Source organism: Equus asinus, chromosome 7 (genome assembly GCF_041296235.1).
Source record: "Equus asinus isolate D_3611 breed Donkey chromosome 7, EquAss-T2T_v2, whole genome shotgun sequence".
Classification (NCBI taxonomy): domain Eukaryota; kingdom Metazoa; phylum Chordata; class Mammalia; order Perissodactyla; family Equidae; genus Equus; species Equus asinus.
In genome coordinates, this window is record NC_091796.1 from 80,194,478 (window position 1) to 80,209,507 (window position 15,030).

Consider the following 15,030-nt stretch of genomic DNA (forward strand, 5'->3'; position numbering starts at 1 on the left):
TGTTCTGTGCCAGGCCCCTGTTTGGATGAGGTATGGTGCTGATTGTGGTGCAGATAATTTAGCAGTCCTGTTCTCAAGATGCTTCTGGCACATCAGGGAACTCAGGAAGAGTAGAGGAAAATGTCTAGCACGAGATGAAGGAAATCACTTAAATGTATTGTTTTCTTTCTTTCTTTTTTTTTTTTTAATCATAAAATCATTGCATAAGGCTTTGTGGAAAATTTGGAAAATATAAGAAAGTATGAAAAAGAAGAAAAAAATCATCTGTTATTCTAGCACCCAAGGATGATCACCATTCATGTTTTCGTGTTGCCTAATCTCTTTTAAAGTGGCTTGTAAAAACAAGCAAAACTGAGAGATCTGTCTGGTAAAAGAGGGCTTTAAGGTGGTAGTGGGGAGAAGGAAAAGAGGCCCCGGGAAACGGCAGTGTTTCCACCGTGGGGGACAGTGATGTCGAATGCAGCGGCCTTAGGGAAGGGGTGTCTGGGGTTTCTCAGGAAGAAAGCATTGGGGAGCAAAACCAAGAGCAGCCTTCACCTTAGATTTCTCTGTGAAGAGTTCCTGAGTTACAGGTGTGTTGTGTTCTAAAACTTTGTAAGATGGTAGCTGGCATTGCAGGTGCTTTTCTCAAACATTAATTTCATTTTAACCTCTTCTAGATGAGTAAGACAGAGCCTACCCTCTAGGACGGGATGTGAGAGATGATTCAGGAATTATAGTATGTCCACTGGGTGCCCATGGTTTAAGGCCAGAAGAGTTCGTAGCAGGGGAAGCAAGAAAAGAAACAGTTTTATTTTATTTTATTTATCTTTTTTGTGAGGAAGATTAGCCCTGAGCTAACATCTGTACCAGTCTTCCTGTGCTTTGTATATGGGACACCGCCACAGCAGGGCATGACAAGTGGTGTGTAGGTCCATACCTGGGATCCAAACCTGCAAACCCATGGGCCACCAAAGCAGAGAGCTTAAACTTAACCACTGTGCCACCGAGCTGGCCCCAAAACAGTTTTATTTTTGAGGGTCTGTTATGTACTAGCACATTTTGGGATAAATTGTCTCATTTAATTTTCATAACCAACCTTTGAGGAAGGAATTTTCCTCATTTTTATAGTTTAGATTTAGAGAATGAATTTAGAGGCTAAGTTGCTTGTCCGTGTTACATAGTGTTTCATGGTAAGTGGCAGTGGCACACACAGGCCTTGGGACTGGAGACTGGGTTCCATCCTACCAGTGTGGCCTCAGGTAATTCCTCAACCTCTGTCTTCTTTTTTAAAAAGGGCACGGTGATGATGCTTATTAACTCACAGGGTTATTGTCAGGATGAAAAGAGACAATGAATGTGATGCCCTTCCTACAGTTTGGACTCAGTACCAAAAGATGGGAGCCCTTATGATGATGGCAGTTGTATGGCAGCACGCACAGTGCCTAGCATGTAATAGATGTCCCCTAGGTGGCAGTTACCCATCTTTCCTTCTTACAAGCCCTCCTAGCTTTTCAGTTTTCCGAGTCTTTTTCCCTTGGATTTTTAAAGACCCTGATGGAAACATACATTTCATTTGGGTTATAATAGTGGGTTCTTGGATTTGTAAAATAAATTTCATCTGTGATACACAGGAAAATGCCATCTCATCTGTAGTTGTCTTTGAAAGGTCATCCTGAACGTTTTCCCCTGGGTGGCCAGATGGGGGAAGGCTGGGGGTAGGAAAGCTAAGAGCTTAGGTGGGGGAGAGAAAAGGGGGCAGAGGGAGGAATCACCTTGGGTGTTTTCCTGGCTTAATTTGCTACCCGCTAGCCTCAGTAAGGCCTGTACTATGGCCAGGTGTGGCTGGGATTTCTAACAGTGAGCAGAGGTTAAGAGGGCAGGGTGGGTACTTATTAGAATATACTTGGTTCTCCTTGCATACTCATGCTTTTTCATTCATGTATTCAGTCAACAGACAGTTTGTTGAAGCTCTGCTGTGTTCAGTCCTTGACATTCAAAGGCAGCATCCATTCTCACGAGATCAAGCCAAATTGACTGACAAGTAACAGAAAATTAGAACTCACTTTTAAAGTATCAGAATAGAGGGAAGTGGGGGAGTTTTGTCAAAATATATTAAAATTATTCTTCTCTGTTTGCTTCTCTCCTTAGACCTTGAAGGCCAGGGCTGTGTCTTTTGCAACTTTGTATTCCCAGAGCCTAACCCTAAATGCATCCCGGAATAAATATGTATAAGCTCACCGCCGGCACAAAGATAAGGTAGTTTATAAACGGTGCGTTTCAGCTATCTGCATATTTGTGGAAATCTTGACCCTATCAATGGAGACATCTGATAAGTCCTTAACTTATTGGTAATTCTATTTTTAGAAGGTAGAAGATGGGAATTTTGACAAACTGATCATGCTGAGAACTTTGGGCGAAAGCGGCTATTTTGTCTTGGGGTTTTGTCATTATGGAAGAGTGTCTTATGGCATAAATTTTTAGAAAGAGATTTCACAAAGTTCAGAGAAAAGATAGTGCACCTCCAAGGCTAGGAGAACTGTAAAGGAGTAGGATTTCCTCCAACGGGTGGGAAGCTCCAAGAAATAAAAGTTGTGATTATATGATTCCAAATCCTGCTGATGAGCAAAAATGGAACCCGTTTCTGAAGAAGTCAGCACAGCTGTTTAGGGCCATTGCAGAAGAAGCCAGGTTTAAAAAAAAATGACAGCTTTATTGATATATAATTCATATACCATATAATTAGTCCATTTAAAGTGCACAATTCACTGGTTTTTAGTGTATTCACAGCTATGTGCAACCATCACTACAGTCAATTTTAGAACATCTTCATCACCTCAAAAAGAAACCCCATGCCCTTTAGCTTAAGCCCCTTATGCATCCCCCTAGACCTAAGCAACTCTTAATCTACTTTCCATCTCTATAGATTTGCCTGTTCTGGATGTTTCATATGAATGGAATCATATAATATGTGGTCTTTTGTGACTGTCTTTCACTTAGCGTAGTGTTTTCAAGGTTCATACATGTTGTAGCGTGTATCAGTACTGGATTTTTATTGCAGAGTAATATTCCATTGTGTGAATGTATAACATTTTGTTTCTCCATCAGTTGACGGACACTGGGGTTGTTTTCACTTTTTGGGTCTTAAGAATAATGCTGCTATTCACGTTTAAGTTTTTGTGTGCACATATGTTTTCATTTCTCTTGGGTATCTGCCTGTATGAGTGAAATTGCTGACTTAGATAGTAATTCTGTGTTTAACGTTTTGAGGAACTGCCAGACTGTTTTCCAAGGGAGTTGTACCCTTTTACATTCCCACCAACAGTATATAAAGGTTCCAGTTTGTCCACATCGTTGCCAACACCTGGTGCTGTACTGTTTGGCTTTTTATTTTAGCAATCCTAATGGGTGTGAAGTGGTATCTCATTGTGGATTTGATTTGCATAACCAATGATGTTGAGCATCATTCATGTGTTTATTGGTCATTTGTATATCATCTTTGGAGAAATATCTATTCAGATGCTCTGCCCATTTTATAATTGAGTTGTCTTCCTGAGTTGTAAGAGTTCTTAATATACTCTAGATACAAATCTTTTATCAGATACATGATTTGCAAAATTTTTCTCCTATTCGGTAGGTTGTCTTTTTACTTTCTTAGAAAGCCAGACTTTCAGTGGTGTACAACGGAGAAAAGGGCACAAAGTAAGCATGAAAACAGTATAGGCTGAATGGCTGCAAATGTTTTAGAAAGGTTATACCTAGGATGACTTATGGCTTATAGGAAAAAATTTGAAATTATCACAATGATTTTAAAAAACTTTTTGGAAGTATAATACACGTCAAATGCAGAGTCATAAATATGCAGTTCAGTAAATTATCAGAAAATGAATATGCACGTGTAACCACCTTGCAGGATCAAGAAAGAGAACATTTTTAGCAGTACCCCCCGAGAAGCCCTCTTATGACTCTGTGCAGTCACTATCCTTCTTCCCTAAAGGGAACCTCTCTTTTGACTTCTGATACCATAGATTAATTTTCACATACTTTTGAAATTTATAGAAATGGGATCATACAGCTTGTTTTCGTTTGTGCCTGGTTTCTTTTGCTTCACATGTAAAATTTATCCACGTGTTGCTTGTAGCTATAGTTCATTTTCATTGCTCTATAGTTTTCCATTGTATGGATGTACAACTATTTTATATATTCTCTTGATGGGCATTTGAGTTTCTGTTTTCAGTTTTTGGCTATTATGCCCTTTTTGTATATCTGTTGAGGTGCACATGGGTATGCACTTCTATTCAATATATATCCAAGAGTGGACTTGCTATATCATAAAGTGCATTTATGTTCAACTTTAATAAAGCATATGCAAATTAGCTTGCAGTCTATAAAACAAGATGGGGAATAAGAAGAAACTAGACTTACTGTTTAATTTTAACAAGAAGGAGTTCAGAGTAATTCACTCCTTTTTCCTGCTATCTTCTCTAGCAAAGAAAGGGGTTTTCAGATACAGAAGGATAGAATTAAAAAGATGAGAGTAAAGCGAGAGAATTCTTTCTTAAAATAGGTGAAAATCTCCAGGCTGAAATGAATTGTTTCCCGGGATACCAAAAACCCTGCAGTTATTTTCGAGGAACCTCAGTTGGGAAACTTCAAGAAATAACAAAGTGAGAGAAGATCCTGAAATTGAAGGTGAATCAGTGTTTTTGTTTTCTAAAGAAAAGGAAGTGGATTAAGTTTCAGGTGAATTTCTGGCAGGATTCTAGTGTAGGTTTAAACAGGTATTTGATGACGCTGATTAGAAAAGATAGTGGTTACCTGGAGCCAGGATGATTTCTGTCATTCCCAAGACATTTATGGGGCTTCCAGTTCCCATGGGTTCCTGGTATTTCTGGTGCCAGGGGTATAAAGGGGAACATCAAGTTTCTAGTTTAGAAGATGAGCTTGTAAAAGTATTCTTAGTGAATTTCCTTGCACATATTTTTTGAACGGCTTAATTGTAGGCTAAACAGACTGATAAGCAAGTAATTACCAAATGTAAGCCATAAAGCTAGTTGTCAAGTTTTTTGTGACTGGGAAGGAGCTGGGAGAAGAGGAATTCTGAAGAGGTGACCTTCTTCTAAAATTTGAACAGACTAAGGGAAAGTGGATAGGGTGAGGAGGTCAGCTAGGAGTTGGAGCTTGAGTGCAAGAGCATTTCTGCTGTCCGTACAGGGAAGAGTGATTATGAGAGAGCTTTCTAGACATGAGAGGACGTTGCCACTGATGGGCCTCCTGGTGAAAAGCTTTGCGTATCATCCTGAGCAGTTGGGACTTTTATCTTACAGGCAGGAGGAGCCCTGGAAAGGCTGTAAATATCCGGGGAGCCGGAATGATCAGATTTGCATTTAAAAAGTTTGCTGGTAATGTGGAAAAGAAAAAGTCCTAGTCTGAATTCAGGGAGACAGGAAACTCTTACAGAAGTGAAGGTGGGCCAGGAGGCCAAAAGGAGCAGATTCTAGAGGGAGTTAGGAGAGACTAGGGTAAGTCATTCTGTGACTTCTTTTTAAAATAGATTTTAAGAAGGTTAGGTAGGTTATTAGTTAAGGATCTGCTGTCTTTTGATTTCAACAAAGTGTTTCGTTTAACAAAATGCTGTTCTTTGAACAAGATGGAAAATATGAACTGGGTTTTTGGTGGGTTTGTAGCCGTTGAAAAGGTCTACTTTAAAAACAGGATTTCCTGGATTTGCGTCAGCTGGGGGAGAAGCCTTTCCTCCTGTGCTGTTGGACTCTGTGCTTGACTTCTGTTCGTTACAACTTTTACCTTTGGTTGAAACGGTTTTATTGTTGACGAGTTTTCATGTGAAGTAAAGTTAGAAAGGTTAGGTAATGTAGTAGTTGACAGAATCAAGGTTTTAAAATATGCACGTTCAAAGAAGTGAAATTGGTAGGGTGGATGGGGGCAGAAATTTTATTCTTATTGTTTAAAGCACAATATATGTAAGTACAATCACAGATATATGGTATATCTGTAATATTAAAATTTCGTGGGGGAGAGTGATTTAAGAAAAGATGTTTAAAAAATCTCCTTAAGGGGCAATAGTGAGACAAAGGTTGAGAAACACTGTTTTAAAAGAACTCAAGGGTCACAGTGGTGACCTGCAACTTCCAGTAGTTAGTAGGTGGAGATGGTCAAAATTTCTACTTTTAGAACTAGAAACCGAAGACCCCATTATAGGATGGGAATATTTCTTGATTTGTATGTTTATACAAAGGAAAAAAAAATTAAATGGAATTAAGTTTTGTCAACCTCCAGAAACCAGTTTAAGAGGCAGAACATTTATTTGGGATCAAAGAATTGTAGTTCAGGGAGCACAGATTCAGGAAGAAACCCAAATAGTGTCCTGGTTATAGGAGAGAGGCTGAGGGTTTTTATGGAAAAAAGGGAGGATGAGGTAAGTTGTATTAAAGAAGAGTTCATTGGTGCTAGATGAGGGAAGGCTAGGTTTGTATTTCATAGATTGGCGTGAGGTTCGATCATCAGCGTCAGGCGAAAGCACAGACTTGTACTTCATTGACTGCTTAGCGATCTGGACCTTGGCAAAGTCCGGTTCCGTCAGTCCTTACAAACAGGATATCCTTGTCCTTACTGACTTCTTTGGAATGTTGGTGGTTTGGTCCAGTTTGGAAGATAAAGAAAACAGGACGTGCAAGGCAATTCCTCTGAAATGGCTGCTCTGACTCTATTTTAATATGGCTCCACTCATGTCATCTTTCACAGTTTCTTTGTTAATTTTGTTTGGCCCTAAGCTCATTATGAGTTCACAGAGTGGATATGGCTAAGAAAGAAAGTTGATGCACCCTTAGGGCTTCATTTATAAAAATAGATGTTACAGAATTCAGAGTGTTCTGTTACACTCCAAAATGGCCAGAACCTGATCTGGAACTTTGAAAAACTTGAGCGTCCAGAGGATGATCAGGAAGATGAGAGGCCTCGAAACTGTTGAGAAATGTTCAACCAGAACAGCAACTGGCTTATTGTTTAAGCATACCATGATGACTGCAAGAATTTATGGCTTGAATCCACAAGCATAATTAAATTGGGCAAGGCTGTATAATTAATAATTAAGCAATATTTCTTGAGTGCCTACTTTCTGCTGGGTTGTTCTAGGCATTGGGGACTCAGCGCTTAGCAAAATGGACAAAATACCTGTGCTCATGGAACTGAGAGTTTAATGGGGGGAAACAGACAGTAAACAGGATAAGTTTGTAAAGTGCATCTGGTATGTAATATAGGTAGTATGTTAGATATTGACAAGTGCTAAAGAAGGAAAATAAGGGGAGAAGAAGGATGTGAAATATTGGGGAGTGGTGGAAATTTTAGATAGGCCAGGCCAGAGAAAGCCTTATTGAGAAGGTGATTTAAAACAAACAAACTTCGTATTGCAGTGTAACAAACGTACAGGAAAGTGCAAAAAGCACAAGTATACAGTGGGATGTATTTTTAGAAAGCGATAGATTTGTGTAATCCACACTCAGATTAGGAAGAAAATATTACTAGCCCCTTAGAAGGCCTGTTACCCTCTCCCAGGCAAAGCCTTACCCCTTGACTGCTAACACCATGGCTTAGTTTGTTGGGCCAGTTTGTGAGCTTTCTGTTAATGTGAGCTTGCATAATTTCTTCTTTTGTTTCTGGCTTCTTTCACTCAACGTTGTGTTTGTGAGATTCATCCATGTTCTTACACGTATTTGCAGTTTATTCATTTTTGTTGCTATAGAGCATTCCATTGTATGATGAGACCTCGATCATTTCCTTTCTTTGGTTAGTGAATAATGCTGCCATGAAATTCTTGTGTATGTCCTTTTGGTGAAGACATCTATAGGGGATATAATTAGCCGTGGAATTGCTGAGTCATCAGGCTATGTGTATATTTACTTTAGCAGATCCTGAGAAACACTTTTCCAAGGTGGCTATATCAATTTATATATCCATCACGGCATATGAGAGCTCCACATTCTTGATAACACTTGGTACTGGGCAACCTTTTAAACTGGAGTAATTTAGCTTTGTGAAATACTCGTGAACGAGTTCTTTTTTTCTCTTTTCTCTGAGGACCTACAAATGCAGCTGTTACTTTGCAGACCAGCTTTGCGAATCACTGATCTGGAGTAGTAAGTATGCATCCTTTGATTTCAGTACTGTCGATAAATGAGCATGATATCCATCCTTAAACTTGCAGTAAGATTGATTGAGGTTAGAGTCTAATTATGAGAAACCGTAAAAAACTTCAAAGTAGGCCATGTGTCATTTCTAGCCCAGAAGTACTTCATTTCTTAAAAACAAAAAAAAGTAAAGAGAGTGAGCCAGATGCCTCCAAAGGACACATATGGTACACGTGTAGTCATAGTAAAGCACGACACTCATCTTAGTAAATTCTTTGCTGATAGGCCCTATGAAATTGTTTCTAAAATTTTGTTTGGAAGTAGCTAAGCTCTTAGGTTTTCTTCAGCAAATTGGTTGGCCCTGTCCTTAGGGGAAACTGTCGGTTTGAGTTTTGTGTATCCCCATTCTCCCCACCACCAGTGTTAAAGCTAAGTGCACTATGAAGTATTTGATAAAAACAATTGGAGTAGCACGAGGGGGAGGTGGTACTGCAGTCATGGAGGTGGCGCTGCTCTGAGTGCCCACCACCCGGAGCTCGGCTGGCACTGACTTGAGTAGACTTGTCTTGAGTCTCCGTTGATGCCTGCTTGTGCTCTCCTTTGAATTGGATACCCACTTTCTATCTGGCAGAGCTTCGAGACGCCTTCTGAATGTGTATCAGTGTCATTAATTGGCTTCAGAAATGTATAAATGATCTATTATATAAAAGTTTTGCCTTTGAGTATTACCGGAGAAATATTTTGTGCAATTTGATAGTATGGAGTCATTTGATTATTCAAGATATCAAATGTCCTTTGTAAGATTCGATTGCCATTTTAAAGAACGGTATTATTAACAACTGATTACTTTTCCCATCTTTGCCAATGGATTTTATGGGACTTAATATCTTTCTACCAAGAAGAGAACTTTAACATTTGTAATCACTTCTCAGCGTTTCCAGTCTGCTTTCGGTGTTAGGTCATGGTGTCATATTTTAGTTACCTGATGTGTCTGTGGTTTTAACATGATTGTCTTGCCCCGAGGGATGGGAGAAGATAAGTGAAAAGTTCATTGCTGGTTCGTGAGTGAAGTTGTGCCTTGGCACAGGGTGCTGATCACTTTGGCATTCCAACACCGCATTAGATCACCTTGTCTGCAGCTTGGGAACGTTCCGAAAGCGCTACCTAACTCTGCAGGATTCTCCATAAACTCGAGCTGGTGTAGAAAGTGATGTTTATTGTATCCTGTTCTCAAATGTCTTGCCAAGTGACTGTCATCAGACTCTTTATTGATAGAAAATTAGTTAGGCAAAAATCATTTTCTTCTCCTTGCATGGAAGAGGTGATGAAACTTATGAGAAAGTACATATAAGGAAAGTTTGGATGTGTTGATTGTGGATTTGAGCCCTGGCTGGAAACAAAGAACTCTTGACTTATAGGGGAATGTTCTGTGCGTTACTTGTGTCTTTCAATCTCAGCTCTTGTATGTGGAAATAATGAAAGGAGTATGTGCTACGCCAGTTGGTCAGAGTTTTTAGTTACAGATACTAAGATCTGTTCTAGTTAGTGTAAGCAGAAAGGGTTTTATTAAGGGTGATAGCTAGCTTTGCAAATCTTCAGGAGGGCTGAAGGAGGAGACTGTAGGCTGAGTTTCTGGGAATGGTTGCCCGTAACGCATTGTGAAACTGGCCCTCTGAGGAGCCGCTGCCCTTGCCTGGGTCAGGATGCTCCAAACTGGAAAGCCAGAACCAGAATCACTCTGCTTTTGTCTGCCAGCAAAGTGAATGCTCACACTTTGCCACCTTGCTTCTTTCCCCATGTGACTCTGTTGTGAAGGAGTCCCGTGTGGTGCTTCTGGATCGGCAGAACCTAAGTCATAAGTCTGCCTGCACTATGTGGCAAGGAAGGCAGGAAACATAATGCCTCCATTGCCGATTGGTTTATTTACTTTCTTTTTTAATTCTATATTGAGAAGCTGGGCCTTCCACAGTAGGGAACTGTTGAACTGTGGTGAGAATGGACCAAGATTTTGGGCCTCCTGAATAACAGTTGCTCATACAGCACCTATTTGAAATAGTATAATAGTAAGAATGCTGATGGATTCCAAGTAACTTTTAAGGAAGTCTACTATTTAAAAACACACTTTTTAAAATTGGGGGGGGTGGTGCACAAAGAGTATTTAAAACCCCAGCAGTTGCATGCTTGTGTTACTTTAGAATTTCCTTATTAGTCTAATAAGAGTATGTTGGTAATAAAACCAAGACAAGAATACAATCGTTTTGTAGGTTCTTTTGTCTTTGATGAACTAGTCAAGACCCATTCTTCCGCATCTTTTGATCAGAGAAGAGTGGAGACTTATGCATGGGTCAATATAAATTCATTCCTCTTATTAGGTGAGCAAATAAAGTGTAAGGAACTGTGATGCTGGGTTCGCAGTGCATACATTATTATAATTTGTAACATATGGTTATTTACCTAATTTTTTTTCTGAAACGGACTTCTCCCTAGAGGGGACTTAGAAATCACGTGGTCCAGTATCCCAATTTTAGAGTTGAGGAAACCGAAGCCCACGGAGTGAAGTGCTTTGCTCAAGGTTATATGGCTGGTTGGTGGTGAGGCCTCCGGGTCTCACAGCCTGGTCTTGTTTCACTCAACCCTCTAGGAAAGCAGGGGTTTCTCCACAGCGGGAAAAAGCTTCAGTGCCTCCTGTGTTCCCATACTGAGCTTTAAGTCCTGACGTAGTAGTTGGGGTGTCTCAGTGGGGTTGTTGGTTGGATAACACTGGTGCTGTTCTATGTGTAAAATGAATACTTGGAAATTTCTTCTTGAGTTCTGAGAAATGTGAATCACAGAAGTAAGAATTTTATTCAGAACAACACACGGGGGGAAAATCACGCAATGAACATAACTGATTAAAGATGTAAGTTTCACTTGGTAAAATAAGCTGCAAAAATGCAAGAGGTTACACACACAGCTCTCTTCTCTTTACTCCTCAGGGCTATTCATAAATTTGTTCATACACAGCTTTTAATAAGGCATTTGTTATTACGTGCATAGTCAGTACTGGGTAAAAATTACTAGGAAAATTCACTCTGGTTCACTTCTCACCTCCTTCAGGTTTTTGCTCAGAGCTGCTCTTGTAGTGACCCAGTCTGTTTAAGATCGCAGCCCACCTGCCCTCCATTCCTTCCTGAATCCCCTTATTCTGCCATCCTGGCCTTCTTCTTTTGCGTAGCACATATCCCCTCTAACATTATATATAATTTGTTTATATTGTGTTTCCTGATTATTGTGTGTTTCCTCCATCAGACTGCAAGCCCCATCATGGCAGACTTTGTCAGTTTCTTAGTGTATCCCCAGCAGGAAGGATAAATGGTGCCTGTTCCACAGTAGATACTCGATGAATATATGTTGAATGAATGAACTTGGCAAAGGCAGCTACTCTTTAGGATTCCTACTAGTAAAATGACAGATTCTCAGTCCCGTGATTATTTTATTCATGAACTCATTGGAGATGGCAAAACCGTCAGTTGGTATATAAATAAATTAAGTGTGTGAGTTGTGTTACATACAGTATTCTGGAACCTCCTTGCTTATTTGGCAATAAACAAGGAGCTCGGATTCGGATGAGAAATATCATTATATTTGCAACTATTATCAGTGGGACAAATTCTTTAGATATTAAAATCTAGATTACTAAATGATAAAAATGCATGCAGAGATTCTCAAGTATAGACTTGGACAGTAGCTAGTTTTAAACATAATTGATTTAAGAGGTTTTCATTTTCAACATTGTGGCAAAAAAAGTGCCACATACCAGCATCATGAGTATCAGGGTGCTGTGAGGTGATGGAGGGAAGTGGAAGGGGTCAGGGTCTCGGCAGAGTGGAAAAATGCTGCTGTAGAGTCATCCAGATGTGAAAGTAAGTTTCTAAACCTTTTTGCAAAAGCTAAAACATGAGACAGATGCATTTAATGCAGATAAAGTCTATAGCTAAGCAGGTGGTTGTCTTCTAGTAAGTTCTAGGGCATAATGTAGTTTATAAATGCTCATCTTTAGCATTTAAAGATATGTTTAGACTTTTAGAATTCAAGGGAAATAAAGATGCTAAAGTCTTAGGAAGATGTTAAGCAACCTAAAAAATATCTTAGAAATAAAATATTCTGACTTTTTTTGGTAAGCTTAAGCCTAAAGCTTGAATTGTCCAATATCACACAACTAATTAATGGCAGACTTGTACTCATTTTTGTCACAAATTGTCACTGAAGTATCGTTAATAGGAGAGGAGTGAGCAAACCTCTGTTTGGAGGTAACCCAGAGAGCAATTATGAATTTGTCTAGAGATTGATGTGTTATCTTAAAAATTTCAAAAATTCATGGAGATATTTCATCCTATACAAATTATTTATGTCCTTCTCTTTTTATGTGTATAAACATTTTTTTTAAAGTTTGCATAAATGTGCTTATTTGAAGAATTGTCGTTTGGAATTTGAGGAAGTAAACAGAAAGGAAGATCGCCTTAGGTGACTGTCTTAGAAGTATTAAAAAGCAGAGTTTTAAGGAAAATACAGTGGAGATCTACTTGATCTGTTCTGAAGTTAAATATGTTATAAGAAAGAAAATTAATTCTAGTGCAGTGAGAATCCCTTATTTAGAAAATATTTTAAACCTCAACTTGAGAAGAAAGGATTGCTTCTTTTCCATTTCAACCTAAGTGAAGTCAGACATCATGTTTTGTGTCTTTTTGCTAGAGGTACTGGTTTGGAAGTGATCAGTTTTAAAAAAAAGAGAGAGAGATGATTTGTGTATAGAATTTGCACCTCATTTTTTCCTGACCCTAAGATTAGTCCATGCTTGTGTGGTGATACGGCCAGCCCCACCCTACCCCTTTCCCAGCAGAGAATACTCTAAAGGTTTTTGCTTCTTAATTTTTTATGTTAATTGTTTCTGTTGCAACACATGGTTACATGAGATATTTATCATGCTGACTGAGTTGTAGCTGGATTTTAATATGCTTCAAAGTGTGGTTTCCACGATTGATCAGAGAGCAGAGTGTAATGGGTAGAGCTCTAGGCTGGAGTCAGGAGCCTGGGATTTAATCTTATCTGTAAAACGAGAGTTTGACTGTGGTAACGGGGTTCTGGGGTCTCTTCCAGCTCTAAGAGCTTATGATCTGTGCTTGCTCGTGATCTACTTGGCGCCTCCATACACCTATTTTCTAAAATTTAAAGGTACAGTGTGTGTATTTCAGGTTTCGTTGTCTCCACACAAAGCAGTTCCCTTGAGATGAATATTTTGGGAGCCCGTGCCCCTTGCTTTAGTCTGTTCCGTGGGTTTTCCTGCGTGACTACCAGAGGAATTATTATCCAGGTACTTGCTCAGCAGTCACTGGTGGCTTATGAAAGGCCCTTCTCTGCTGAGCAGGGTGAGCTCTACGAGCCTCTTAGCATTTTTGAGAAAAAGCCTCCTAAGACACGAGGAATTTTCACATTGGTCCTGGAAACTTTAGGAACTGGACACTTCCTACCCTTGAGCAGTTTGCCACTTGGAGTCCTTATATTAATGTTGGAAGTAGCCATCTGAATTTGTATTGTGTATTTGCAGATTTTCTGTTGACTGTCGGTGCAAATTTAAGGAGGCTGTTGGCCAAAGTACGTACACGATTGTTTTACTGTCATGTGCCCGTGGTCTTTTTCTCCTTGAAGGCGTACTGTTGTGTGTGTGTTTTCAGTGTGTCTGTATCATACTAGCTAGTTTACTAGCTCTAGGTGGATATGCAGAAATACCCTACGGAATTACTGGATTCATAGCCAAATCTGGCAGAGTCATATGTTTAGAAGTTCAAATACGGTATCTATTGGCAGGCACGTCTTGGCAAATAGTGAGTGCCTGTGGGTGGATGGGTGAGAGAACTGGGCTGGAAGCCCCTGCTCCACAGTTACGCTGCTATTATAGCTTAGTACCCGAGAGGGGTTAGTCTGTCTTGTTTTAAAAATCGTAGCTCTGAAGTGAGACAGAGCTTTCAAGTCCCTGAATTATTTTGTGATTTACCTCTCATTATTTTTCACATCTTCTGGATTTGAAGTTTCAAAGAACTTGCCAGTTTGCTCAGATACGGTCTAGATAGAATAAGGCAAAGGAACCGTGTTAAAGACTGACTTTGAGGCTGACGAGAGCCTTTATTCCTGTTTCGTTTCACTAAGGTATGGCGTTATTAGAGCAGATGGAAGGCTAGGGTTTGAGCTCAAGTCGTGTGAAAACTTCATAAGCCAATTGGCTGACTCTTAATGGTAAGACAGGAAGAACCACCCACGTTTTCCATTTTGGATTTGAGTCACAGAAAACAGGTTTCCTGCAGAAACCATTTGGCTTTAACAAGTGTACAGAAATTTTATCTTTGATCAAATTGATGCATCAGTTTTTGTTTTCATGATGCGTGTATTTCAAATTAATTATGTCCCCCCTTCCAATGCATAGGTTCAATTTCAAATTTGATTCTCCTGTAGTACAGACTGTAACCTAATTTCCAACATTTTTGTATAAGGGGTAGATCAAAAGGACTGTACTTTCAGGTAAGGATCTAATTTTACTTTATCTTAAGAGTACACAGCTACTTTGGCAGAAGTCTGGAGTTTCTCCTACCCCCTTTGGCATGAATAGAAGCATAGGTGAATTTTTTAAAAGGTGGCAAATTGAGTTCTCCAGACAGGTTTCTACCTGTTTGGGATTACCTAAGAGGTGTCAATGAGGTTGGCTACTTAAAACAGTTAGAGAGGCAGTGTGTGATGACAATTAAAACACACACGTGTTCATTTAAAATGGCTTGTAAAACTGTATTAAGCTTTTTTTAGAGGGAGGAAATCATCCTTTCTTCTAATACTTACCACTTCCCTCCCATGATCGATCGACCTAACATCTGTCTATCTG

At 39.5% G+C, this 15,030-nt stretch overlaps 1 protein-coding gene across 14 annotated transcripts in view; it reads left to right on the top strand.

Annotated features, from left to right (window-relative positions):
* The window catches only part of SIPA1L1 (signal induced proliferation associated 1 like 1), a 360,159-nt gene that overhangs the window by 21,586 nt on the left and 323,543 nt on the right, over positions 1–15,030 (top strand). The window contains exon 3 of one of the 14 annotated variants that reach the window (XM_070513907.1): positions 8,074–8,132. The exons of 12 other annotated variants lie outside the window; for them this stretch is intronic. The gene's annotated coding sequence lies outside the window, so the exon portion shown is untranslated. Of the gene's footprint in view, positions 1–8,072; positions 8,133–15,030 lie in introns of those variants that run through there. One more of the 14 variants, XM_070513912.1, reaches the window with a different exon arrangement.